The sequence below is a fragment of the Pogona vitticeps genome, chromosome 6 (assembly GCF_051106095.1).
Source record: "Pogona vitticeps strain Pit_001003342236 chromosome 6, PviZW2.1, whole genome shotgun sequence".
NCBI lineage: Eukaryota > Metazoa > Chordata > Lepidosauria > Squamata > Agamidae > Pogona > Pogona vitticeps.
The window spans coordinates 2,331,484-2,357,500 of NC_135788.1; the positions used below are offsets into that span (position 1 = coordinate 2,331,484).

The following is a 26,017-nucleotide window of genomic DNA, read 5'->3' on the forward strand; positions in this document are numbered from 1 at the left end:
GCCCTACAACCTTCACTTCTGCCTAAAAGTCCCGGAGTTTGGCCGGCCGACAGACGGGACCGAGGAAATCCCGAGGGCCAGCTTTGCGACTTCACAGGTCTCCTGGCCAAGGAGAGGCCGATGCAGGGGCCGAGAGTCCGTGTGGCACCGAACAAGGCAGGGCTGGGCTGGGGGGGTGTCCCGCCTCGTAGGCCCTCCAGATGTTTGGCATTTCAGCTCCCAGAAGCCCCCCCCCACTGGCACAGAAAAAGGGTTTGGGGATTCTGGGATCTGAAGACCGGAGACACCAGGACGATGGCAAGAGGGCTGAGGACCACCCATGTGCCGACGTGGGAGGGAGCGAAGGGGAGCCTGGAAGCAGTTGGAAAGCACAGGACTGCCAAAAGCCCAAGAGGGCGACCGTGTCTGAAGCCCCTGTAAAATTCCGAGAATGAGGCACAGCTATTGTACACTAAAGACTACTTTTGGTAGGACCTTTTCCCACCCACCCCATCCCTGGCCCAGCCTTATCACACAAGGTTGTCTGGTTGTGAGTTCGAATCCCCCCTGGCCTCTTTGACAAGGGCTGAACCTAATGATCCACTGGGTCTCTTCCAGCTCTGCCGTTCTAAGACAATGATGCTTATTTTTAACGAACTCCTGGATAGCTCAATGGTTCAGGCATCTAGCTGCAAAACCGGAGATTGGGAGTTCGATTCCCCACTGGGTCCCTTTGATGATCCATAGGGTCCCTTCCAGCTTTGCAATTCTAAGATGATGATTATTATAACAAGGAGATGGGGAGACCATGTGCCCGCAGCATCTGGGAGAGAAAGGTAGGATTTAAACACAGTAAAATATGCCTTTTGGAAATAAAGTCTAAGGGAATACAGCTTGTAGGGTGAGTGGATGGAGATGATAGAAAATAGAGGCCATTAAGGCAATGCAGATCCTCACATTTTTCATCTGAGGTTTTGCAATCCAGCTGCTGCCTTCTCCTCTCCCTTCACTCCTCCCCCACCCCTACCTCACCACAAGAGATTGGGCAATTAGTGATTGAACAAGTGTGGTTATTAGGACAGGAGGAGCTCAGCCAGAAAAGTCAGGTTGCTACTTGCCCGCTCTGTTGCAATTCTGCAAAAGCAAGCCCAAGAAAACCCTTAAAACACACCCAGAGCACGTTGCCAGCAGCTTAGACAGCGGTGGAAGGGTTAATCTGCTTAAGACAGTTTTTCCATTTAGGGACCCAGGTGTGACTGACGTTCCTCCCTTTTGCAGAGACCACAAAGCCAGAAGGAGAATACCGGTAACTTTTCTCTTCTGTCAGGTTTTTCCTTCGTGACTGGCTGCCCGAGAGGGTTTTTTTTTTTTTTAAAGATTTAGATTGTTGGGCTTGCTTGCCTTTAAATGGGTTTTTAGTATTGATTTTATTTACTGCTCTTAATATAGTATTTGTTTCATTCTTTTTCAAAGTATTTGTATACTTATTGTTTTCAGCTTTTCAAGATTGTTCTTTTAATGACATTAACTGCCTTGGGTCCTTTTAAGGAGAAAGGTGGGGTAAAACTATTTCCATCCATCCATCCAAAACATCCATCCATCCAAACCATCCATCCAAACCATCTATCCATCCATCTATACCAACCAACCAACCAACCAACCCATCCATCCATCCAAACCATCCATCCATCTATCCCAAGCAACCAAACAAACAACAAACCCATCCATCCATCCATCCATCCATCCATCCATCCATCCATCCATCCATCCATCCATCCATCCATCCATCCATCCATCCATCCATCCATCCATCCATCCATACCAACCAACCAACCAACCAAACCAACCAACCAAACCAAACCAAACCAACCAACCCAAATGCCACCTATAAGCAAGGCAATATTAACATGGGTGTCTGTCTGAATTATAAGCCAATGGTGAGAAAGCAAATTTCAGAAACACTGGAAACTGGTTGCCCGAAGTGCAGGACCGTCCTTTCAGCCCTGAGCCAGGACTGGAAAAACCCAACTAAATTCTCCGCATGGCCCTGAAGCTCACGGGGTGATGCTGGGCCACTCCCAACCAAACAATCTCTAAGCCATCTCAGCAGGTTTGAGGTGAGGTCATAAAAACGGGGAACACCATCTCGTAGGCCATCTTGGGCTCAAGTGGAAGAAAGGTGGGATTTGTATATAACAGTACCCATTTTCTTAAAATGGCAGGGTGTGAGTTTTTAAGGTGCCCCTGAAATTACTTTTAATGCCAGGAGGTATGGACATTGAGGATTTCACCGCCCTGAAGCATTTCCCATTCCTTCAGAGTCTGAAAAGGCGAAGGCATCTTATGCCTGAAACGACAGATGTTTGCATCCTATAACTAGAAAGATGCACGCTTCTTGCTTCAGCAGGACCGGTTTATCTCCCTCTCTCTCTCTTTTGCATTTGCAAGTTTTTTTTTAAACCAAGTGAAACTTCCAGAATTCAACCGATGAAGAACCGAGTTGGAATATTGCCGTAATATCCTAAAACACGAAGTTGTGCATGATCTGGAATGGCACCTTTTGAAATTAGGGTCAGGCTTGATCACATAATTGCTAGCTAGCCACACAGGACGGCTCTTGGTTTTAGACAGTCCTAACATAGTGTGGCAACGTTATCTTTTTAAGACGATGGCTCCCAAAACAAAAGGAACTTTTCCCCTTAGTTTCTGAGACATCCTCAAAAGTAGATCCATTTAAAGCACACTGGAATATGAGAGATGCTAGCTGAGCATGGATACCAAGTGAAAATAAATGCAAGGTAGAAAGGGTTCACACATTATTGAACCACACCTTGTTGTCTATAGCTTTGCCACCACACACACAAATACAGCTCAGTGGTTTAAGTCTCTGGCTGTGGAGGCAGAGGTTGGGAGTTTGAAATTCCCTACGGGGTCTCCTTGACAGGTGCCGGATTCGATGATCCACAGGTTCCGTTCCAGCTCTGATGCTGATGATGATACACGTTATCTTACGTGTCATCAAGTCAGAGTCGACTTATAGCAACACTAATAAAGCTTTCAAGGGGTGGTTCCCCCAGTTCCACTTCCCCAGTGCGCTTCCAAGGCTGAGTGGGGATTCGAACCCAGGCCTCCTGAGTTCTACTGTATCATACTATCCACTAGAGACAACAATAGATCAACACACATATATATATAAATAAAATATCATATATAGAAAATATCAAGGGAAGCATTGCATTTTTTTAAAAAAAGAAAAAGCAGCCCCTGTCCCCTTGAGCCCAGGCTTCGTCATCATCATCATCATCATCATCTTAGAACTGAGAGTGAGGAGGACAAGGAAGTTTAAGAGACAGGTTGACGGAGGTGTACAGAGCATCCACTCCTCATGGTGTGCTCCACCACATAAGGATGTGTTTCCACCACATTCTGACAAGTCAGGGTGGGACAAAGACGGACAGCCGTCAAGACATCTGGAGTAAGAAGAGAAAGTCTCTCGTTGCAGCAAATTAGGATCTGAAAGCCCTAGAACGGTTTCAACATAAACATCTCTCTCCCTTCACCACTTCCTCTGCTCCACTAACCCCAACCCTTCGGTTCAAAACAGAACAGCCGGTTCCTGCTTTCAGAAGCCCTACGAGGCTCAGGGTGATGGCTCCTGCCTCACTGTTTCACCTTGTCCGAGGAGAACCCACCGGGACCAGAAATGGCAGGAGTGGAGGGGGGGAAAGGTATCCCCTCTGGGTTGGGCATGCCCCCCGGATTGTCCACACTGGGGCGGGGGGAACGTTTAAAAGTTAATTTCTATAATCCTCTGCCTGGAATGGTCATGTTGGTTTGAGGATTCTGGGAGTCAAAAAAAAGCAGTCCAAAAAAAAGCCAACTTTCCCAATTATGGGGCAGGCTCCCTTTTGGGACTGGGGGGAGAGGGCAGGAACTGGGAACACCTGATACACGGAAGGGGAGACCAGCATTCCAGGATGGGACAGGATCCTGATGCCGGCCAGATTTTGTTCCCCCCAACCCGCTACCTTCCTTCTCTAGCATGGGATCCTCACCCATTCACGCTCGCTGGATCTGTGTCTCCGGCGAGCACACCCTGATGTGGGAAATGCTTCTGCTTTGTTCCATTTCCTGGTGTGTGGTTTTAGGAAGGGCCCAGGAGCGTATTTTCTCAATTCCCCCTTTTAACACCAGCCCTGATGAGTTCACCCCATGCCCAAATATTTGCAGACAGCTGTGTGCAAAGCTCCCTAGGCAGGGTCCTTTGAAGTCCATTGACAGATGTTGGGGGCAGGATTTTAGATGGGGAAAATGGGAGGCGGGGGAGGTTGAGAGCCACCATCGTAGCTCCTGCCACACATCACTTGAAGGAGAACAGGGCTACACCTATCCAGGAAAAAAAAAAGAACAGGGAGGGGGAATTAAATCAAAATGCAAGGAAATTCTCCCGGTTCTGATCAGAAAGCACTGTTTGATCTTGGCTTGTTAATCTCTTACTCTCCAGATGTGCTGGACTACAACTGCCAACCAGCATCGCTACTGTAAGGCCAGAGGTAAAGAGGCACCAAACCAAGGGGTGTGGGAGAGGAGTTCTAAACAAACCGCAATTCAGACATAACAATAAACCGTGGTTACTGTCAAACCAGGAAAGCAGTTCTACTGATCTCCTCTTACAGCCGTGCTAAACACCAAGGAGAAGGGCTAAAGTCCAATGTTCAAGCAGATTTAGCCCCGTCATGTTATGGAGCTGGGAGAAAAATCCAGAGAAAAGATAATTCAATGCACATTCAATTATTAAGAGACAATGTCTTTCATTCTTTTCTCCCTTACAAAGGTTGAGAAACACCTGTCACTAAATTATTTTTCAATTTTTAGGGGGGGGGAACTGCAAGCAAATGGTACTACCTACCAACTGCTCATCTATTGCTTAAAATTTTGAGGCTGGAGAAGTGTTTTTTGTGGATTTTTTAAGTCTTGCAAGTCTGTTTCAGCGCGAACAGCAAAAATAAAAGCAGAGTCTGGCACCTTTAAGATGAAGTAATTTATTTCAGTGCACGCATCTATAGAACACAATGCACTCTGGAACGATGTGTCTGAGAAAGTGCATTGGACTGTGGTTTGCAAAACGTCGCAATCAGATTTAAAAAATCATTAAGATGTCACAGCTCTTCTGCTTTTATTTTTGCTATCCTTTTTGCACCGAAATTCCCATCATCCCCTATCCAGCATGGCAGCCATAACACAAATCTCACATGGTGGACACCTTCCGTTGAGGACGTCACAAACACCGCCAAATTGGAATAAAAAGAAAAAGGAAAGTACAGCAATAGGAATGCCCCAGGGAAAAAAACATGAGAGGAGATGAACACAGGGAAAGAAATTTCCATGGCACACCAAGCCAGATGGACCGCCTTTACGATTTTCATCAAATGGGTCCCGTGGAAACCATCCCCAGTTCAAAGACTTTCAGGGGTCAACTCCAAGTGAGACCAAAAAAACCACTCAGAACCCGAATCATCATCAACTTAGAATTGTGGAGCTGGAAGGGTCCCTGTGGGTCATCTAGTCCAGCCCCTGTCAAGGAGGCCCAGCAGGGAATCGAACTCCCAGCCGGTGGCTCTGCGTCCAGAGACCTAAACCAGGAAATACCATATAATGGTTAGAGAGATGGAAGAGGACTCAAGAGAGAGAGAGAGACATGTTCAGAAGAAAATATGATGAAATCTCAAAAGGACTGAAACTCAATCCTTCGCTCTCCCCCCCATCAGTGGGTTTCCTTTAGACACCGCAGGGCTGTTGTGAGGACGATGGCAGGAGCCGTGGGGAAAGCCACGTATGCCGAGGAAGGAAAAGGTGAGATTTAAATTCATTCATTTTTAGGTTTCTCTCAGTGCCCTTAAAAGAGAATGATAAATTGATTTTTTTTCCTTGCAAAATTTAAGGAGGCAAGTTGAGGCCTACCGCGCTCTCGTCTAAAATCCCAGCCTACCGAAGACATTTCAGAGGGACGGCAAACCAAGCCAGCGAGCCGCCGTGAAAAGCATCCCGCACAGGACCGTATGAGCCGCCACCTAAGATGGAGGCCTAGTCGCCCAACCAGCACGGCAGTTGCCTTCTCAGGCCCTGATTGGCAAGCCAGGGACCGCCCCCCCTCGTCTGATTGGTTGGGAGCCCCTATATAAGCCACCTCAGCTCGGTCTGAGGAAATCCACCTGGAACGCTCTCAACCGCTTTCTCCTTCACGGGGGGCCCTGAATGTCCTCTTCCTTTGCAGCTCATTCCACCCCCATTTTTGCCACAAGCTGGCTCCCCCCCCCCGAGAACAGTCCCTCCAACATCATGCGACAACATCCACAACCTAAAGCGAGCCCAAAATTCAGCCTGAGGAGGATGCCCACACAAATAATAGAAATAAAATCAATGAAACTCAGTCTTTTCTGCTCTCTGGTCGGGAACTGGACGAGATGCCCATCCTCTCTCCCCAACAGCCTCGCGATCCATCCCTTTCACACCCCCTTCCGACAACGGCTCTCACAAACGACACGAAACACCTTTGTGCCACAAGCTGAGCCATGCCGGGCTGTCTCTTACCACGTGCCCGGCATCCACGGGGCCAGGATCCATGGTCGCATCCTAGCTCTCCCCCCCAGGCTTCCTCTTGCCAACGAAGGCCTCCCCTTTGCCGGCTCGGGTCAACTCTTTCCTCCGAGAAGACGGGGTGCGGCAAAGCGCTACTACGCCGTGACGTGCAGCTGTCACAAGGACATGCTCGGGCACCGGCCCCAATGGCACCTGTGGGATTTTTGGATCGCTGCCCGAGCCGAGGGTGGAAAACACACACCCCTGCCCCAAGATCTTCCGAAGCTCTCGGTGCTGCAAAGGCAGGAGAGTGAGCAAAAAGCTTGTAAAAAAGACCCAGAAAAAGCCCGCCTCTCGCTTTGGGGCAAACCCTCCCGTTCCAACATGTTCGGGCACGGCAAGCGAACGGCGGCGAGACAAAAAAGGGTGGCCCTCAAAAAATTCGAAAGTTTCCTGCCTTGGAGAGCCGGACCAGCTGCTCTACATCATCATTTCCTTTCCCAAACTGGGCCCTAACCCGGCTTGCCGAGCCAGTTTGGTCGCTCCGAGGCTGGGCAGAGATATTAAACTGATTAATATTTCATTTCAGGAGAAGCGTGCGCATGTGTGCGTGTCGAGCCGAACTCCCATGAAAAGAACATGCTACTGTATTATTATTTTCAAATCTGATCAAGCGTTTCCAAGTTCTTCGCCCCACCGACCCCTGCAATGGACTTGCATCCGTGCTCTTTACGACCTCTCCTGGCTTTGTGTGTGTGCAAAGTGTGCAACAACACACAAAAATCACAAAACCGGTATGGGGTGGGGAACGACGCCTCCACAGCTTCCATACGAAACTGCTTCCTAGCCCTTAAAAAGAGGCAGACTGAATTTAGCTCTCCACTGCTTCACGCATGCAGAAGATGCAGAAATTGGTTTAGCTCAATCAGGGCTTGGACTACAACTCCCAGAATCCCCTAGGAGTCCTGCTGGTGGGAGTTTCCAGGAGCTGTGGTTCTAAAAGTAACTTCTCCAAACTCTGAGCAAGAGGAAAGCAAACTTGACAGACTGCTTTCTCGTGTATAAAAAAAAAACCTCGTTATTCAACTGCAAAATTTAAAAAATGTAAAGGTAAAAGCCTCAAAAAGGTAAAATGCAAAGAACCTTCCATACAATTCTAATTCTGTTGTTTCCAGTGGCGGACAGTTCTCAAGACCTACTTATTATCTGGCAAAACCTTCTTTATTATCCTGTCTAACACAGTCAAATCAGATGAAACCAGGGTGGATTTTAAAAAATCAAAGATTTTTTTTAAACATCACTTTGATTTAAATCATAATTTAAATAAAAATGATTTTTTAAAAATTTAAATCATCCCAAAATGAAATTTTTAACAATTTAAGTTATGATTTAAATCAAATCCACCCTGGCAGAAACCATATTGTTGAGATGACTACAAACTCTCTTTTTTTCCTGTATCAAAATAAATAAATGCCGGTTTGCATTTAATTTCCCCTGAAGTCCGTTCCACCAGCAGCTCCATTTTTTACTTTCTTGACTACTCCTGAAAATCTCCCCCCCCCAAAAAAAAACCTTAAGCAGGTGAGATATTTACGCATCACTTCTAGAGAAGAAGAGAAGTGCGACTTAAGGGAGAAAACAAGAAAGGGAGAAAGCTCTTCTATCCAACTGGATGCCAATTTCACTTGAGTTTTTGTTATGAAGATGATTTTTAAAAATCATAAATTTCCTCTATAGAGAGGATAGAAAGGACTTGAGATTTTTTAAAAAAATTCAAGAGTGAAAAAAATGTGAAAGTGGCAGGATTTCCCCTTTACAGATACCCAGAACCATAACAATCACAGAATCACTCTAGAGGTCATCTAGTCTCACCCCAGCTGAGGCCACAACTCATCACAGCTCCAGGATGATGTAGAAATGATGTACTCAGCACTGCCCTGGCAGCTTGCAGACTGAGAGGGAGAGATGAGCAAAAAATTCAGGAACAAGATACGCCACGAGCCACTTACTCCTATGGATTTACCCCTTTGGACCAAAAAGTTAAGAACTGCATGTTGGAATGCCTTCCTAGTTTCCAAAGCCCGCCTTGCACCTAGAAAGCCAGCATGCCAAGATGCAAAGAGTGGGCTGGAACCTTGACACACATGCAATGGCAACAAGCAACGCGTTTTCAGCATCGGAAGCAAGGGATCAGACGGCTTCCACCTTGGGATCGGATCCAAGATAGCAGTGACGGGAGCCGTTGACTCGGCTTATGATGATGCACGGCTGGGAGGACAGGCTGACCTTCCAGGGATAAACGGTGGACTTAACGAGCTACGGCAATAAACCCACGTCCCCGACACTCTCTCAGCCAAGGGGGTGTGTGTCTCTCCTTGCCTTATGAGTCTCCCATTCCTCCCTTAGACGAGGTGAAACCACTCTCCGTTCTAAAATGCCGTGTCTTTTGGCCTCCAGCCCGCCAATATGTCTCCTATTTCCTCCAGCTCGCAAATGGATTAAATTCCTCCCACCCAGGAGGAAAATCGGGGAAACAGCAGGTGAGAAACTGAACACTTTTGCCAACGAGAGAGAGAAAAAGAGAGATAAATCAATTTCCTCCTAGGGTGACGGAATGAGACATTCGCGGAAAGAGCCCGAGCGAAGAATGGCAACAGCCTCTGTCCTTGACGCGTCCCCCAAAGGAAAACGGGACAAGAGAAGAACGAGAGGTGTGTTGGGGGGCCCCTCTGAACTACAAATCCCAGAACACCTCTGCTCTGTTTGGAGAATTCTGGGAGTTGTAGTCCAAAAAAAACCCCAAATCTGTCCACCTCAGAGACACACACCTCTAAAAACCCTGGTCATGTCGATCGCTTGCTTCTCCTTTCCGGTGAGCTCAAGGCAATGTACATACAGCTCTCTCTTCTTCCCTACCGGATCCTCACAACCACTTTGTGGAGTCGTTCAGACTGAGAGCGTGTGGCCGGCCCAAGGTTACTTAGCGAGTTTCTCAACCTGCGGACACGCTTCACGGATTCTCCTTCCTCCCTGCCAGGCTGCCTTCTCCCGCATCTGCTCCTTCACATTATGCGGACGTAGCTGCGCAACAGGATTGCAGCCAACGAATCCTGTCTCTCCATAAACAAGGGGCATTTATTTCCTTTTCATCATAGGACAAACTACCGGGATCCCAATAACGGCCAGCCTGTCCTCCCAGCCGCACATCATCACAAGCCAAGTTCACCATTACATAAGCAATGGGCTGTAAAAGATTTGCTGGAAACATACACTTTGTATATGTGTTTCTCGCTTTGGACGGGGCTACGCAAAACACACGCCTTGCACACATAATCCTCTGTGGTGCTGCTAGCGTTCTCACGTTTAGGATAACTTAAGCATGACATGTTGTTGTTTTGGAGGTAGACGGAGTGGAAAATGTTGTGGGGGTGGAAGAATAAAGAAGCAGGGCTATTTTTTTAACTCTCCTGCGAACTGTAGTTCAAAATCACTGATTTAAGGTCAAGACAATCAGCAGCATCATCTTAGAACTTCAGAGCTAGAAGGGACCTTATGGATCATCAAATCTAGCCCCTGTGAAGGAGGCCCATGGGGGGGATCGAACTTCCAACCTCTAGCTCCACAGCCAGAGATCTAAACCATTGCAGTAGCAAAGAAATGTCACACTTGGAAGACTAACAAGTTTGATTTGGCACAAAGTTTTGTGGGTGGTGGCCCTCTCCTTAAAACGATTTAAGGTCTTTTCTTTCACCAGATCTCTCTTCGAACATTATAAGGATAGCCAAGACCCACGTAACATGGCTTTGGGGGCGAGAACGGAGCATAGGGCTGCCTTCCAAGATAGAGCATTGCCAGTTTCAAAGCACTTTGCACATCAGTGACATTCACAACCCCCCTGTAAAGTAGGCCCAAACCAGAACTACAGGCCAGCTGAGATGAAAAGACCTCGCCTCAGGTAAGAACAAGGATTCTGCACCCACAATGACTTCTTTGAAACAAAGGGAATTTCCAAACAGAACAAGACATGATCTGTCACTATCGGAGCTTGGAAATGGACTACAGCTGCCAGAATCCCCCAGCCAGCCACTACAACTTTCTCAACTCCGAGTGGAAAAGTAGCATTGACCGAGAGGTGTCAGCACCCCCAAAAGGGTGGGTTTCCCCCCCAAAGCTACCCCAAAGCCAATATTCTGTCCACTATTCCCGAGTGGTACAAGATAGTGGCCGTACGATGGTGAGGAAAACTGGGGAGTGGGAATGCATGCACCCCTCCCGAGAATACTGTGGGGAAAAGAATCACACACAGAATGTGACATAAAATGTAGACGTTCAGCAGAACTGGGCATAAAATATAGGCTTCCAAAAATCTGGTGTCAAGGAGGATCTCAAAACCATTAAAGTTTCATGGGACGATGCTGAAAATGTTGCAAACGAGCAAGTTTGTGGGAGAACACTTGCTACCCAATGTGCTTTGCACAGGACCTAATGATGATGATGACTCAGCAGCAGTGACATTTCAACCAACCAACCAACCAACCAACCAGCCAGCCAGCCAGCCAGCCAGCCAGCCAGCCAGCCAGCCAGCCAGCCAACCCTGTCCCCTTAAACTGGATCAGGATTCAAACTTCGGGGATTGAGGAGAAGTAGATGAAGGGGATTATTTTACAATATTTTGCAAGCCAAGAAAGTATAAACCTACAGTTTCGGAGGCGAAAATTCAGATATTGGGACCTTATTCCCTTGCAAGTAAGTATTTTTTTTTTGGTCTGAAGAAGTGGATTTGTGCATGAGAGCTCACATTAAAAATATAGCAGTTATTTTTTCAGCTGACACAACACTTTTGTCTTTATTTTGTTTTGATTTGTTTTTGCCTGACGTGCTAGCAAAGATTAACACTCATTTAAAGTTACATCTTTTGTGACATCCTAATGTTGACCATTTACTGTAACTTAGGAAGAGTGTTCAGCGCGGAGGGTGGGAGGGAGCGAGAACGGGATCGTAGGAGAAAGCATTATGAGGTTCCAGCTGAATTTGTGGACGGCCTTCAAGCAAGCGGTGAACAGAATGTTAAAAAGCAAGATTATGTCGCAGCCCAACAAAACCGACTGCATGCAAAATTGTGTGTCAAGTGTTATGTCCATTTTTTAGGGGAGAGGGGTTCCACACCTTAAATCAGATTCTTAAACGGATCTGCAAGACAAATAAAGTTAACAACTGCTGAGTTAAGGGGTGATCAGACACTGCCCATAAAAACTCACACTGAAATAAATTTGTGAGTCTTAAGGGGCCTACGATATTTTTCATCCCTGTTCCAAGGAAAGTCCGATGCTTTGGATTTCTGGGTTCATGGGTAGAGTAAAAGATTCTTTTTTTGTACCCGCAAAGGGCAAACCATCTTGTGGGCATGAACAGAACATCTTTGGTCCGTGAACTGTCAAAACGCCTTTGTTTTTACGATTAATTGGTCTACGGACCCCGGGCTTCTGAGCATGCGCCAAGTGACTTAAGCCACCTCTGCAGCAAATATGTAAGAAACAAGGACATCTTTCCCCCAAAGATGCCTCCTTTTAAAGGGAGGGGGGGGAGGAAAATATTTCTTATCTGATCCCCTAGAAAAGGAGTGACATGGACAATAAAACCCTGGAATCTTATCATCTTTTCCCCCCTGACTGACGTTAATACAGCAAAGAGAGGGAATAAGATTGGATCAGTAATATCTTGAAAGCGTCGGGGCGCTCTGCAGGCAGGATCTGGCCACAGGAGCTGGAACTGTCAAAGGGTCCCTTTTCCGCCACCCTCTTTCTTGCCTTAACGTGTCTCTCTCTTGTCGAGGCAGATTTTCCGGCTGGTATATCAAGCCCACAGCCTCTCCGCCCGGCTGGTACACGCCATCCTTATCAGCGGAAAAGAAGCCCATTGCTCAGAGCTGGTTCCCCTTCTGCGTGCTGTTTATCAGTCAGCGGATGATTTATGACAACTCCTCCACCTCTCTAATTCTGGGTTGGTAAAAGTTCAAATTGATCAAAGTGACACAGCTATCACAGGGCGGGTGGGGTGTTCGGAGCCAGCTATATTCGCCCTCTGACTCACCCATGTGCTCGGAAAGTCTGCAAAGATGTTCAACCGAAACCAAAACTCTTGGCCAAAACGAATACACAACGCCTTCTCACACCTCCCCACATGGTGGACGCTGCACTGGAGGCCACACCAATGACTGGGAAAACTGTGGAACGAAGACCACAAAGCATCATGGACCATAAGGAATCTTTCGCCCCAGATACCCATCAAGATGTGAAATCTCGTTATGTGCAAAGTGTTAAAATAATTAAGGGAGGGTGTTAAAGAGGCAGCCCTGAAAATGAAAGTGCTTTGACAAATGAGGCTTCAACAGCAGCTTACTGCAAGTGTTAAGAAAGAATGAGCCAACTCTCCAGCCGAGCAAGGTCACTGTACCATAGTACTCCTGACAGTTACATGTGTGTTTTACGAATGATAACAAAGCATAAAAAGAAACAATTGAAAGTGTACTAAAGCCATAATTCTGTGATTGGTAAATGCTGCAATGTGTTAAATATGACTGGAGATGGGCTTTGCAGGTCCTAGAACTTGCACCATCTGGAGCTACAGTACTCTGGTTTTGGAAGACTTTGGCGTCCTAATACATTTTTTTTTTACAAACCTTTATTCCTCCACGCTTTGCAAAAGTTTAGTCACAGCAACAATGTTTATTATAATGGTGGCAGACCACCAGATTCTGAGTTACAAGCCTTTGGAGTTACAGTAGGTGCAACAACAACAGATTCCTATTTTTAAAAAAATTCCTTGGTGCATCAGACCCTTATGCCTTTCAGATCCTGGAAAAGAGATTGTTTACAGTTTGAAGGGAAAGGTAAACAACTGAAAGAAGTATAAATACAGATAGAACAGGAAAGTTTTAGAAAATAAGTACATATTTTTTGGTATTTTATTGTCTAACTTGTTTATACCACTATATATATATATACTGTATGTGCAACACATTGGCAAGTCCAAGCATGACGATCGCACAACCAACAAGAGGAGTGACATTTTTGGAATAAAATGCCAAGCCATGTAAAGCGGAATGGAAGAGAACTTGACCCTGAGCGAACCGCTCCCACCTCATCCAGATGGGAAACTCCGGAGCGATATCATCTCTTGTTCACCATGCATGATATTTAATAGCTGTTAGGTGCCAGTTTTTCCTGGTCAGTTTGGGCAGCATGGGACCAGTATATAGCCCACTGGAAAAGGAAACAGGTCTTTTACTAAGCATTTCGCCAAACACATCTGGATGAGTTTTCCTATGGCCAAAGACAGACTTGATGTTATTTCCATTTCTCTTCCATGACCCAGATTAGAAAAAATTTAAAAATGTTTTAAAAATCTTTAAGAGTACTATACTGAATTATTTTAAATTGCAGAAATATGTGTGTATGTAGAATACGTATAATAGATGAAACACACACTGTTTCACTACTGACACATACTAAAAGGTGTTAAAAACATTGAGAAATATGTATAATAGACGAAACACATACTGTTTAGCTACTAACACATACTAAAAGGTGTTAAAAACATTAAGAAATAAAACAGTGGTGTATTGCATGAAAAAAAATGTGCCAGCATTTCAAGTCATGATGACTTTATCCTGGGGAGCAGAAATTAAGGGCTTCCTCTCCTAACTAACTTGCAGTGCACTTAAGGAAAATATCAGCAAAATAATCCTGATGGGATGTGTGTTGCTTTTGTACTGCATGAAATTGTAACCACACAGTGAAAACAGTAAAAACACCCTCCATGTATATCTATCGTGAAGAGGGCATGTTAACCTAGAGACACCTGCTAAGGCAAACGCTGGAATAAACCTCTGGTTGGCTGCTTACAATAGTTACTGCACCAGCAGAGACACCCACAGACCAACATATGGCTTTATTTATTTTATTTTATTCTTTGCACAATCGCTCGTAAAGGCATCCTGCACCGAGACTGTGGCATGTGTTGCCCTACAGAGTTCATTCACCTGCTCTCAGGAAAAACACAGAAGCAAAAACTTCAAAAAGAGTTCTTGGAAGAGGTCCATCCAGCAAAACAAAAAAGAATTAAAAATAAAGACGATCAAAACAAGGTGGCCCCCTTCAAGACTAACTGCTATTGTTTAATCTGTGCTTTCGTGGACATGTTTACTTCCTCCAAGTCTGGAGAACAGCTACAGCATGGTCGTTAACAGCACTTTTTGTATGTCCAGAGGAACTCTTCCCAGTACAGACCTAACAGTGATGCGGATGGAGACCCTCCTGTGAGACCTTCAATATTTGAGAAAAATCAGAGAATAATCAAGTAAACGGGACTACTTGGATCCAGGACAAATTGTCCGTGATTCTGGAGAAATTCAATCCATGCAGCACTTATGTGCATACAATTTATGCCCCACCACATGGACAGAAGATCTAGCAAAGGGCTGAGATAAACATTATTGAAGTAGCCCGCTTCTGGTGGGGGGAAAATGATCTAATTAACATTTTAATTTGTCTTTAATTTTACCTGTATTTCACATACACCCATAATTTTAAATTGTGCAAGACTTTGATATGAACAAAGAAGAAAAGCTACAAAGGAAATGCCTTCTGTGCCACAAATCCAAAGGATGGAGGGTCTTCTGGTCCTGAATGGGAAATTAACCCTTTAGTGCTGCTCACCCCAACCTACCCTTCCACTCCAGAGACCGAGGGAAGCATGGATGCCCACTGGGTCGTTGTGTGGCCAACGCCCTGAGACCTGGCAAGATTATCAGGAAACGTGGAACACAAGCAGCTCACTGATGGATGGAGGAATTGAATCAGGTGTCAGAAAAAATGGGAGGAAGGCAGGCAGGAGGTGAGGGAGGAAGGAAGGATGGAAGGAAGGAAGAAAAAGAGAGAGAGAAGGAAGGAAGGACTGTCCTAGAGCAGAAAATGAGAAATAAACATAGAACAGTGATGGCGAACCTATGTGGCTGCAGCTGGGATTCCCCCTTTCTCCTCCTGTTCTGGGTCCTTTAACTTCCTGTCCGTCCCTATGATTTCCCCCTTTAACTTCCTGTCCGTCCCTATGATTTCCCCCTTTAACTTCCTGTCCGTCCCCACGATTCCCCCTTTAACTTCCAGCCCCGTAAAAAGGGCCAGAGGGGCTCCACCCAGTCTCTTGGCCGGTCCCAGTTCTCCTTGTGCCTCACCTTATTGGGACTGGTTTCGGCCATCGCTTTAACTCTGCACGGCCGGCTCGCAAGCCGACGTCCCCCAAAACCTGTCTAGAACTGCAAGGATGCTCTAGCGCAGCGGTTCCCCAACCTTGGGCCTTGGACTTCAACTCCCAGAAATCCTGGCCAGCAGAGGTGGTGGCGAAGGCTTCTGGGAGCTGTAGTCCAAAAACATCTGGAGTCCCGAGGTTGGGGACCACTGATGCAGAGGGAGACCCTTGCCGAACTTCAGAGGGGCCACCGCCACCACGTCTCAAGAGCAGGAAGGAAGATGCTGGTGGCAGACGCCCCTCCCCAACTCGCTGGAAATAAAGGTTTTGTTTGTTTTCATTTAAAAGAAAATTGAGACTTAATTTTTTTTTTAAACAGAACCCCCTTACAGGACTCCTGGTCCAGGAGAACCTCCTGGTTTTACACTCAAAATGCACCTTCAGGCTAAAACGCTGAGCCTCCAAGGAACACCAGAGTCCCCCAGAACCCCCTTAAGCAGCCTTTGGCGTTTGGCTCCACGCCGCCGCTGGGGCCCCTTGCCTTTAAGCCTTATATCTTCCCTGGTGCCTGACTCCAGCCGATTAGGGAATCACAGAGGCGATAACACGAGGACGGAACTAGTCCTTTCCGGCTCCCTGGACAATGTCATGGAGGGCAAAGCAAGCTTTCCAACAACAGAGGCACAAAAATTTATGGCACTAGTTTTTTTAAAAAAATATAGAACAGCTAAAACCTCAAACAAGCCAAATTACCTTCTGCAGCCTTTCAGACAAACAAGACAGGCTGTACAGAAGGGATTTAAACCTCCAAGTGAGGGAGAAGTTCCTTTTTAACCTTACAGTTCCCACGTGCAGAACGATGGTTTGACCCCTCTCTAAAAATTATTTCTCCCTCTCTCAGGCTTTGAATAACATGCACAGGCGAACAGAGATCTACCTTTGCCTCCTAACAGATCAGTGACTCTTACACAAAGCATAAAAACTGGCCAGGAAAGCTGCACAAAGATCTAGACAAAAACAACACACCAATGTTCCCATTTTACAGACTAGGAACACTGAGGCTGAAAGGGGCGTGTGGTTAGTCTAAAACCAGCGATGGCAGAGAATGTTTGCCTTTACTGCATGGATGGATGGATAGATGGATGGATGGGTGGATGGATGGAAGGAGCTGATGATGGATAAAAGGAAGGAAGGAGATGATTAAGGAATAGAAGGAAGGAAGGAAGGAGCTGATGATGGATAGAAGGCAAGCAGGCAGGCAGGCAGGCAGGCAGGAGTTGATGATGGATAGAAGGAAGGAGCTGATGATGGATGGAAGGAAGGAAGGAAGGAAGGAAGGAAGGAAGGAAGGAAGGAAGGAAGGAAGGAAGGAAGGAAGGAAGGAAGGAAGGAAGGAAGGAAGGAAGGAGCTGATGATGGACAGAAGGAAGGCAGGAAGGCAGGAAGGAGCTGATGAGGGATAGAAGGAAGGAGCTGATGATGGATAGGAAGGAAGGAATTTCTAATATTCCCAAAATCACATTTGACAGTCAAAACATACAGAGGTTTAGTAAATCTCTGCCCTACATAGCTCACTATAATCCCCCTTCCCTGACTTACGTATGCTGAAGTATGCAAATTAATGCAAATAAGGCAAAGGCATGATAAGAAGGAAAAGGTGCAAATGGGTTTTGCTGGTTTTCAGAGGCACAGCCCCCAAAAGGTAGGCTTTCTGGGTCCAGAATCAACCCTAGGGCACAGCTGTTATTAACTGCAAAAAAAAATTTTTTTTCCTTGCTAGACCGATTTCTGAAGCGTGAGGAGGTTAAAAAAAGATTGAGTGCCTTGACCTTCTCGGGCAAATATGCTCCTTACCAAGAGCAATGGAATCACAAGATTTCGAGAGCTTAGCACCACTTCAGCAAAATGCAAACAGCCCACGCAGCCGCCCGGAGCTGAGCTACCGGGCAGGAAGACCGACAGAAGTCTTTGTTCCTCGGGGCCTCGCCTTGAGACAACCAACTGCGCCCAAACTCTTGACAGCTGGATAAGACCGAGAGCTTGATCCTTGAGCCGGAAATGGGCAGAGGTTGCTGTTTTAACATTTTAATTCCAAGAAAGGAGGAGATCCCCCCCCCCCCCGTTCTGTCTTCAATGGATCGAAAGACAAGAGAAAGAACAGGAAAGATGTCAATTCTATTTCGTCAAACGCCTAAACCACAGTGGCACTGAGGTTAGATGGACGCTGGTCGAGTGATTCTCAGATGTCTAGTCCGTAAAAACTAAATTTGGTTAATGGCACCATCATGATGACCATAGGCAGCTAGGAATGAGGACTGAGAAAAGGTGTCTGATAAAAAGAACCATCGACCAGAGTGATTGAAGGGCAGCTAAGAAGGAATTACAGTGGTGCCTCATTTTACGATTGCCCCGCATTATGATGAATCCACTTTACGACGCTCTTTTTGCGATCGCAAAACGATGGTCTAAATGGGGGAATTTTGCTTTGTGATTATCGGTTCCCTGCTTCGGGAACCGATTCTTCGCAAAACGATGTTTTTCTAAACATACCCGGCGGCGGTTTCAAAATGGCCACCCGGTAATTAAAATGGCTCCCCCTGGAACGGATTATTGTCGTTAAGCGAGGGCCCACTGATAAGGCTGACAAGAGTCAGGAGGTGTCCCTGGGTGTCAAAACCGAGATTATTCCTGCTATGCCATCCCTGATTATTACTATGCACAGGTATGAGAGCTGGACAGTGGAGAACGCTGGCTGGATTCAAATACTGTAAGTTCATTCAAAATGGGCTGTTGGAGGAGAGCTTTCCATCATGGACCACAAGCAAGACCCAAGAGGTGGGTTCTGAAGGGTAAAAAAGAAAGATAAAACAGAGGCAGTTTCAGCTCCTCATGAGAATGCAGGTTTCTCCGGAAAGACGGCGAGGCTGGGAAAGGCGGAAGGCAGCAGGAAGAGAGGAAGACCAAGTATGAAACAGACTGACTCAACAAAGGAAGCCACAGCTATGAGTTTGCAAGACCTGATCAGGGCTATTAATGACATTTTGGAAGGTTACTAGTTTATGGGGTCACTGTTATGCCAGAAGCCATCTGATGGCCTATAGCTACCACAAAAGCACTAAAATGGAGGTGCAAACAGATTTTTTGGGGGACGAAAGCAGGCTAACGCCCACTGTGCAATTAAGCCTGACTCGGAATTTCCCCGTTAAGGAAGAGAGCTTCCAGAAAGCAGTCAGAACTGAGGACCATAAGACTGAACTGCACAGCCTTTCTGATTGATTTGAGTCCCATTTTAAATGCAGTCTCTCTTTTTTTGATATCTCGTTTATAATCTTAGTAATCTTAGAACTGCAGAGTGGGACGGGACCCTCTGGATCATCTGGGAGACCCCGTGGGGAACCGAACTCCCAACCTCTCTGGCTTCGTAGCCAGAGACCTTAAACCACGGAGCTATTATCCATGTCTTGGACTGACTCTTTATTCTTGTCGTTGATTTACACTTTCACGCTGCCTTTCCGCTAGGTGGTGGCTCAAAATGAATCAGAGACCATTAAAAACAAGCTCAACAGATGGAGATCATTAAAATCATATAAAACCAAACTCAGCTATAAAAACCTGCCCAGAACCAAAGAGTTAAAGCATGACAATAAATTACATGTCATGTTGAGACTTCACACCCTTCCTCCAGGCCAAGAAAGGGAAGGCTGATTGCAATTTTGCAATCAAGTTAATCTGCCCCCCCAAAAGGGAACCCCCCCCCCCCCAGGCTATCTACAATTCTAGGGAGGTGTCCAGAGGGCTAGAAATCAGGGGAGGGAGAAGAAAAAAGGTCCGGCAGAAATTTTCCCCAATATCACCTTGCCAAGAAAAGCATGCATAGTCAAAGCGATGGTTTTTCCAGTAGGGATGTATGGAAGCGAGAGTTGGACCATAAAGAAGGCTAACTGCTGAAGAACTGATGTTTTTGAATTTGTGGTGCTGGAGGAGACTCTCAAGAGTCCCCTGGACTGCAAGGAGAACAAACCTATCCATTCTGAAGGAAATCAACCCCGAGTGCTCCCTGGAAGGACAGATCCTGAAGCTGAGGCTCCAGTACAGTGGGGTCTCTACTTAAGAACGTCCCTACTTAAGAACAATCCAACTTAAGAACAGCTCCATTTGCTAAATTTTGCTTCTACTTGAGAACAGAAATCCAAGATAAGAACAGGGGAAAAAAACATTTCCTGTTCTTTTTTTAATCTTAGGTCATCTTAGGTTAAAAAAAATATCTCCCCCTAGTGGTAGAGTACGTATTAACCAGCTTTGCATTAGTTCCTATGGGAACTAATGCTTCAATGTACGAAGGCACCTCTACACAACAAAAAAACAGCCAGAACGGATTAATTGGTTTTCAGTCCATTCCTATGGGAAATTTTGCTTCAACTTAAGAACGTTTCAACTTAAGAACACCATTCCAAAACGGATTAAGTTCTGAAGTAGAGGTTCCACTGTAGTTTCTATGGATGGAAAAGAGCAGATACGGATTAAATGGTTTTCAATGCATTCCTATGGGAAATGCAGATTCAACATAAGAACTTTTCAACTTGAGAACCACCTTCCAATATGGATTAAGTTCTTAAGTAGAGACCCCACTGTACTTTGGCCATCTCATGAGAAGAGAAGACTCCCTGGAAAAGACCTTGATGTTGGGAAAGTGTGAAGGCAAGAGGAGAAGGGGATGACGGAGGAGGAGATGGCTGGACAGGGTCACCGAAGCCACCAACATGAATTTGACCCAACTCTGGGAGGCTGTGGAAGACAGGAGGGCCTGGCGTGCTCTGGTCCACGGGGTCACGAAGAGTCGGACATGACTAAACGACTAAACAACAACAACAATTGGGGACAATTGGCATTCAGGAACCAGAGCAATCACACCAGACTATAATTCTCATGGGACTTTTTCCGCTACTGCTTAGTCTTTTTCAGAGCCTGGAGGAGTTGGCACAATGTGATGAATCCTCTACAAAGGAAAAAATGGATCACAAGGAGGGCACCCGGGAAGTAAGACATCAAGCGACGGCTACCTGGCTCACCAGGAGATGAACCGGAGGGCAAAACTCTGGATTTTTTCAGATCTGCCACACCTTCTCCTCCTCGGGAGCTTCGCTGGCCAAGGAGTAAGCAAAGCCGGTCTTCTATCATACGGCCACACGGTGCCACCTAAGCGCGCCACTGTGGGTTGCCCTCCACGCCAAACCACTTGCCGAGCCGGACTTTAGTCCGAACCCCGATGTCTGAAGAGCGGCACAAGCCACAGAAGCGGACTTGGGTGTCAAGATTTGGGAAGACTTCCCTCGCCCCAGGTAGATGGAGAAAGAAGCCTTATCAGGAGGCGCATCATACTACCCGCCCCGCAAACTCTCTTTCGGACTACAAATCCCATCCACAAGGGCCTAGACGGCCTCTGCTGGGAGCTGTGGTGCCAGATAGAACTTCATCACGCTTCATCCTAGCCCAAGTATTATCTAAGTGTTGGCTCTCCAAAGTATTCTCGGGCAGAGAAAGCTTTTCTCACCTCAACGGAAACAGCCAGCCATTTTATGGGGGATTTGGTGCACGGAAAACAGGATTATTATTATTATTTTTGCCAGTGGGTGGCAGCTGCAAGTTTCAACCACCTGCTCCGGTGAATGCCATAAATTGTGCAAATTGTCCCTACGCCTCAGCGAGACAAGCTACCTGATTCCCGGTTTCCCAGAAACCAAATTCACGTTAGGATGATTTACATGTAGGTACATACGCGGCTGCTGGGTTCAGTGTGGCTTACTCCACATATGTACACAAGACTGTTGCCCTCATAATACACAGTTACTCGGGAGCAAGTCCGATGAGATTAGGGTGGCCATGTGTCCTCCCTTGGGGTGGACGGTCATCTTTTCCAAAAGGGTCCGTCCTTCTGCCTGACATCCGATCCAAGTCCGAGATAAAGACAAACGGCTTCCGGCGCCCAAATAAAGGAATGAATACATTGAAAAGGTTAAGAACCAGAAAGAAGAGGCAGACTTAGGGGGTCTGAAAGTTTTCCATCATCCACCTGCAGCAACACACAAGCGGCTCACTCCGTTCTCTGTTCACGTCCCCAAACGATCTAAGAGAGTTCTGTGTGCGAAGTGCTTCAGCGGCAGTACTGCAGTGAAGACTCCGCTCAAGGCCTGATTTTTGATCCTGATTTTGTTCAGGTCATCGGCTCAAGGTTGATTCAGCCTTCCATCCTTTCGAATTTGGTAAACTAAGTGCCAAACTCACCGGGGTGGGGTGGGGTGGGGTGTGGAGATGGGTAGCCCGCACTACTGAACATTTTAAACAGCCCATAGAATATTTTAAACATTATAGGTAAAGGTTCCCCTTGACATTGAGTCCAGTCGTGTCCGACTCTAGGGTGCAGTGCTCATCCCCATCTCCAAGCTGTAGAGCCAGCGTTTTGTCCGTAGACCGTTTCCGTGGTCACGTGGCCAACGCGACTAGACCCGGAATGCCATGACCTCCCCACCGAGGTGGTCCCTATTTATCTACTCGCATTTGTACATGCTTTTGAACTGCTAGGTTGGCAGGAGCTGGGACAAGCAACAGGAGCTCCCTCCGTCACGTGGATTCAATCTTATGACGGCTGGTCTTCCGACCTTGCAGCCCAGAGGCTTCTGCGATTTAACCCGCAGCACCACCATGTCCCACTTTAAACACAATGGGGCTGTATCTAAGCAGAACCCTTTGCTTCCCTTTATCCAGAGGCACTCACATTTGGGAGAAATCACAAAAAAAAAATCATGTCTAATTTTTGCATTTGCACAATGGGCTGGCTTCAGAGGAGGCATGTACAGGGTTCCCAGTGTTCGGAAAAGACATCTTCCCTTTAAACATATGCTAACTGGACAATGAAACTAATTTAAAACCAAACAAGCCACAAACACTCCAAGAAGGGTCAAAAACTCTTAGTCAATTCTTGGCTGCACCGCCTAGCTTAGCACACCGTACTCTTCCTTATTGCAACCCACCTTTAGTCTTGTTTAGAGGCGGCACAGGATGCGGAACCTTCTAGAAGGAAGAGCCGGGAGCGCCTCACCAGGCAGAAAGGCTTATTTTCATAATATGGAAAAAAAGGAAAGGACCTCGTTTGTTTACAAAGAGCAAACAATCATTATTGGAAGAGTCGGGCTCGGGGAGTGATGGAGAATAACAACAGGTGCCTGCCTGTTTTCCCTTCTTCCTCATTGCACAGGGTAATTTTTCCACTGTCACGGTGTGGACACACGCACCCACCACCACCATCATCATCCTCTTAGAAGCGCAGAGGCTGGAAGGGACCCTCTGGATCATCGAGGCCAACCTCTGTTAAGGAGGCCGCAGTGGGGGAATCAACCTCCCAACACCTGGTCTAACGCATTACTTCCCTGCTCTGATTTTGAGTCCAGGTATACTGGTAGTATATGATTTAATTTCCTATTTAATTTCTAGCAGGCCCATTTAAAGAGAGAAAAAGAACCACACCCCCTTTTAAGAAATGTAAATCCATGCTTTAAATGTGTCTTCAAAACGTCGACTAACTTTTGAACGTTCAACCACTTGAGTATGTAGTTCACACCTACAAAAATTGACTTCATGGCATGTAAATAAATATATATATATTATGCAATAAATAGGCTTCTATTTCTAGGAGAAATTCCGATGCTATGCTTGTATCCTAGCATGTCACAGAGCTGGAGTGTACAGTGTAGTCTCTCCTCAATAAAATATTTGTTTATGTTACTTATTTGAAACAACTACACACACACACACTTTTAAAAACCACAATAGTTCACAAGAATTGGTGGTGGGGGAGAAAAAAAAAGAAAAACCCTACAAAAGCAAATGAAACAATGATATGATTGTAAGAATCCTCAAGGAAAAGGGGGGGAAAGAAGGTGGGCTCTTTCCACCAGAAAGAAAGAGAAAACTTGTGGGTGGTGACGGTGGAGTTTTCTGGCAGAGAAGGCATGCGGTTACTTTTCTAAACACTTACCACTAGATTCATTTTGGGAGTCTTTTTGTTGTTGTTTAGTCACGTCCGACTCTTCGTGACCCCATGGACCAGAGCATGCCAGGCCCTCCCGTCTTCCACTGCCTCCTGGAGTTTGGACAAATTCATGTTGGTTGCTTTGCAGACGCTGTCCAACCATCTCATCCTCTGTCATCTCCTTCTCTCCTCTTGGCTTCACATTTTCCCAACATCAGGGTCTTTTCCAAGGAGTCTCTTCTCTTCTCATGAGATGGCCAAAGTATTGGAGCCTCAGCTTCAGGATCTGTCCTTCCAGGGAGCACTCAGGGTTGATTTCCTTCAGAATGGATAGGTTTGTTCTCCTTGCAGTCCAGGGGGCTCTCAAGAGCCTCCTCCAGCGCAACAATTCAAAAGCATCAATTCTTCAGCGGTCAGCCTTCTTTATGGTCCAGCTCTCACTTCTATACATCACTACTGGGAAAAAACCATAGCTTTGACTATTCGGACTCTTGTTGGCAAGGTGATGTTTCTGCTTTTTAAGATTCTGTCTAGGTTTGTCATTGCTTTCCTCCCAAGAAGCAAGCGGCTTTAATTTCGTGGCTGCTGTCTCCATCCGCAATGATCATGGAGCCCAGGAAAGTAAAATCTGTCACTGCCTCCATCTCTTCCCCTTCTATTTGCCAGGAGGTGATGGGACCAGTGGTCATTATCTTAGTTTTTTTGATGTTGAGTTTCAGACCATTTTTTGCGCTCTCCTCTTTCACCCTCATTACAAGGTTCTTTCATTCCTCCTCACTTTCTGCCATCAGGGCCCTCTAAATGCTCGTGTCCTGGGGCAAATCCCCTGCCCTGTCCTTCGATCCGGCCTGCCAGTTCTCCACTTTGCAGGATTTTTAAAAAATAAAATTAAGGAACACTGCAGCATGTCAGCTGCAGCACAGCCTAAATAACTAGGTATACTTTTCTCCCCTGCCGTTTCAGAAGTCCCGGAACTTAATTTCTCTGCTGTATTAGGAGCATAGCCAACTGAGTAAATGAGGTTAATAAGCAGGGAACATGAGCGTTTAAAAAGATTCCAGCGCATGCCACACTCACAGGCGATGAACTCCCTTCCACGGGCTGCTACGGCTCAGGAGGGGTGGCCGGAAAATGATACTCCCCCTCATTTTTTAGAGTTTCATGCCAAATGCTTCAAAGAGATGGGGGCTGCAAGACAGCAAGGCTTGGATCTGAAGGCAGAGCTTAGAAAAGCTGCTTTTTCCCCCATACTCCTTCTTCCAGAGTCCTCCAGGCAGCAAACAGACTAGTCTTCAAAAGTAAACTTTCCAAATTCCACGGTCAATACACACCACCTGGGTTCTAAGCACAGAGAAGAGGAATTTTTGCTCCACCAAGCAAACTGTTTGGAAAAAAAGATCTTAATCACTCTGAGTGCACATTGACAGGACTCAGGATTAGAGTTTCTAGAAATATATTATATTATTATATAGGAAATATATCAATATCATTGTAATTTCTATGAGAATCCATGTGTCCAGCAGGGATTAGAGAGAATACTGTAGTTTCTGTCTGTCTGTCTCTCTCTCTTGCACAGACAGTTCTAGGAAAAATCGATATATTCATTCACACACTTCATTGCTGCCCTGTGGGACCTTCAGCCACCAGATACGGCGATTGTCACGGGCTTAAGATGGCTCTCCAACTGCCTATTAGCGTTATGGAAGCTGGCAAAGGGTGACGACACAGAAGGACGACCCCAGCAAAAGTCCAATTTTACAAACGCAGCCACCCTCCTCCTCGCATTTAAGTGATGCAAAACCACCAGAAAGTAACACAATCCAACCACTTTGTGGGCAGAAGAACTGCTGTGTTAAAGTCCGAACCTATCCTTTACCCTCTGCTAGTTGTCCCTGAACGATCCCATGACTTCTGAGAGGTGTCATAAAGAACTTGAGGTCCAAAATGTAAAGCAAACGGCCGACGCTAAGTCTGACGACAACTTCTACAACTTCCCACTATGGGACCGTCAACGTTACTCCCCGCCCCCCTTTCTCCACTGCTTGTCTTTGCTCCTTCGCTTCCTATTCACAGTCTTTTTAGTTTTAAGTGTCAAGAGTTTCCTCGTTCTCCCACCTCATACCTGGTTTGAACTGAAACGTCTGCAGGACCGCAGGATCGTAGACGGCACAGTCTTTATCTGCTCTT

The 26,017-nt window shown here is 46.2% G+C and overlaps 1 protein-coding gene across 4 annotated transcripts in view; it reads right to left on the reverse strand.

Annotated features, from left to right (window-relative positions):
* Positions 1 to 26,017, reverse strand: part of NBEAL2 (neurobeachin like 2) — a 128,274-nt gene that overhangs the window by 95,521 nt on the left and 6,736 nt on the right. The gene's annotated exons all lie outside the window — the stretch shown is intronic.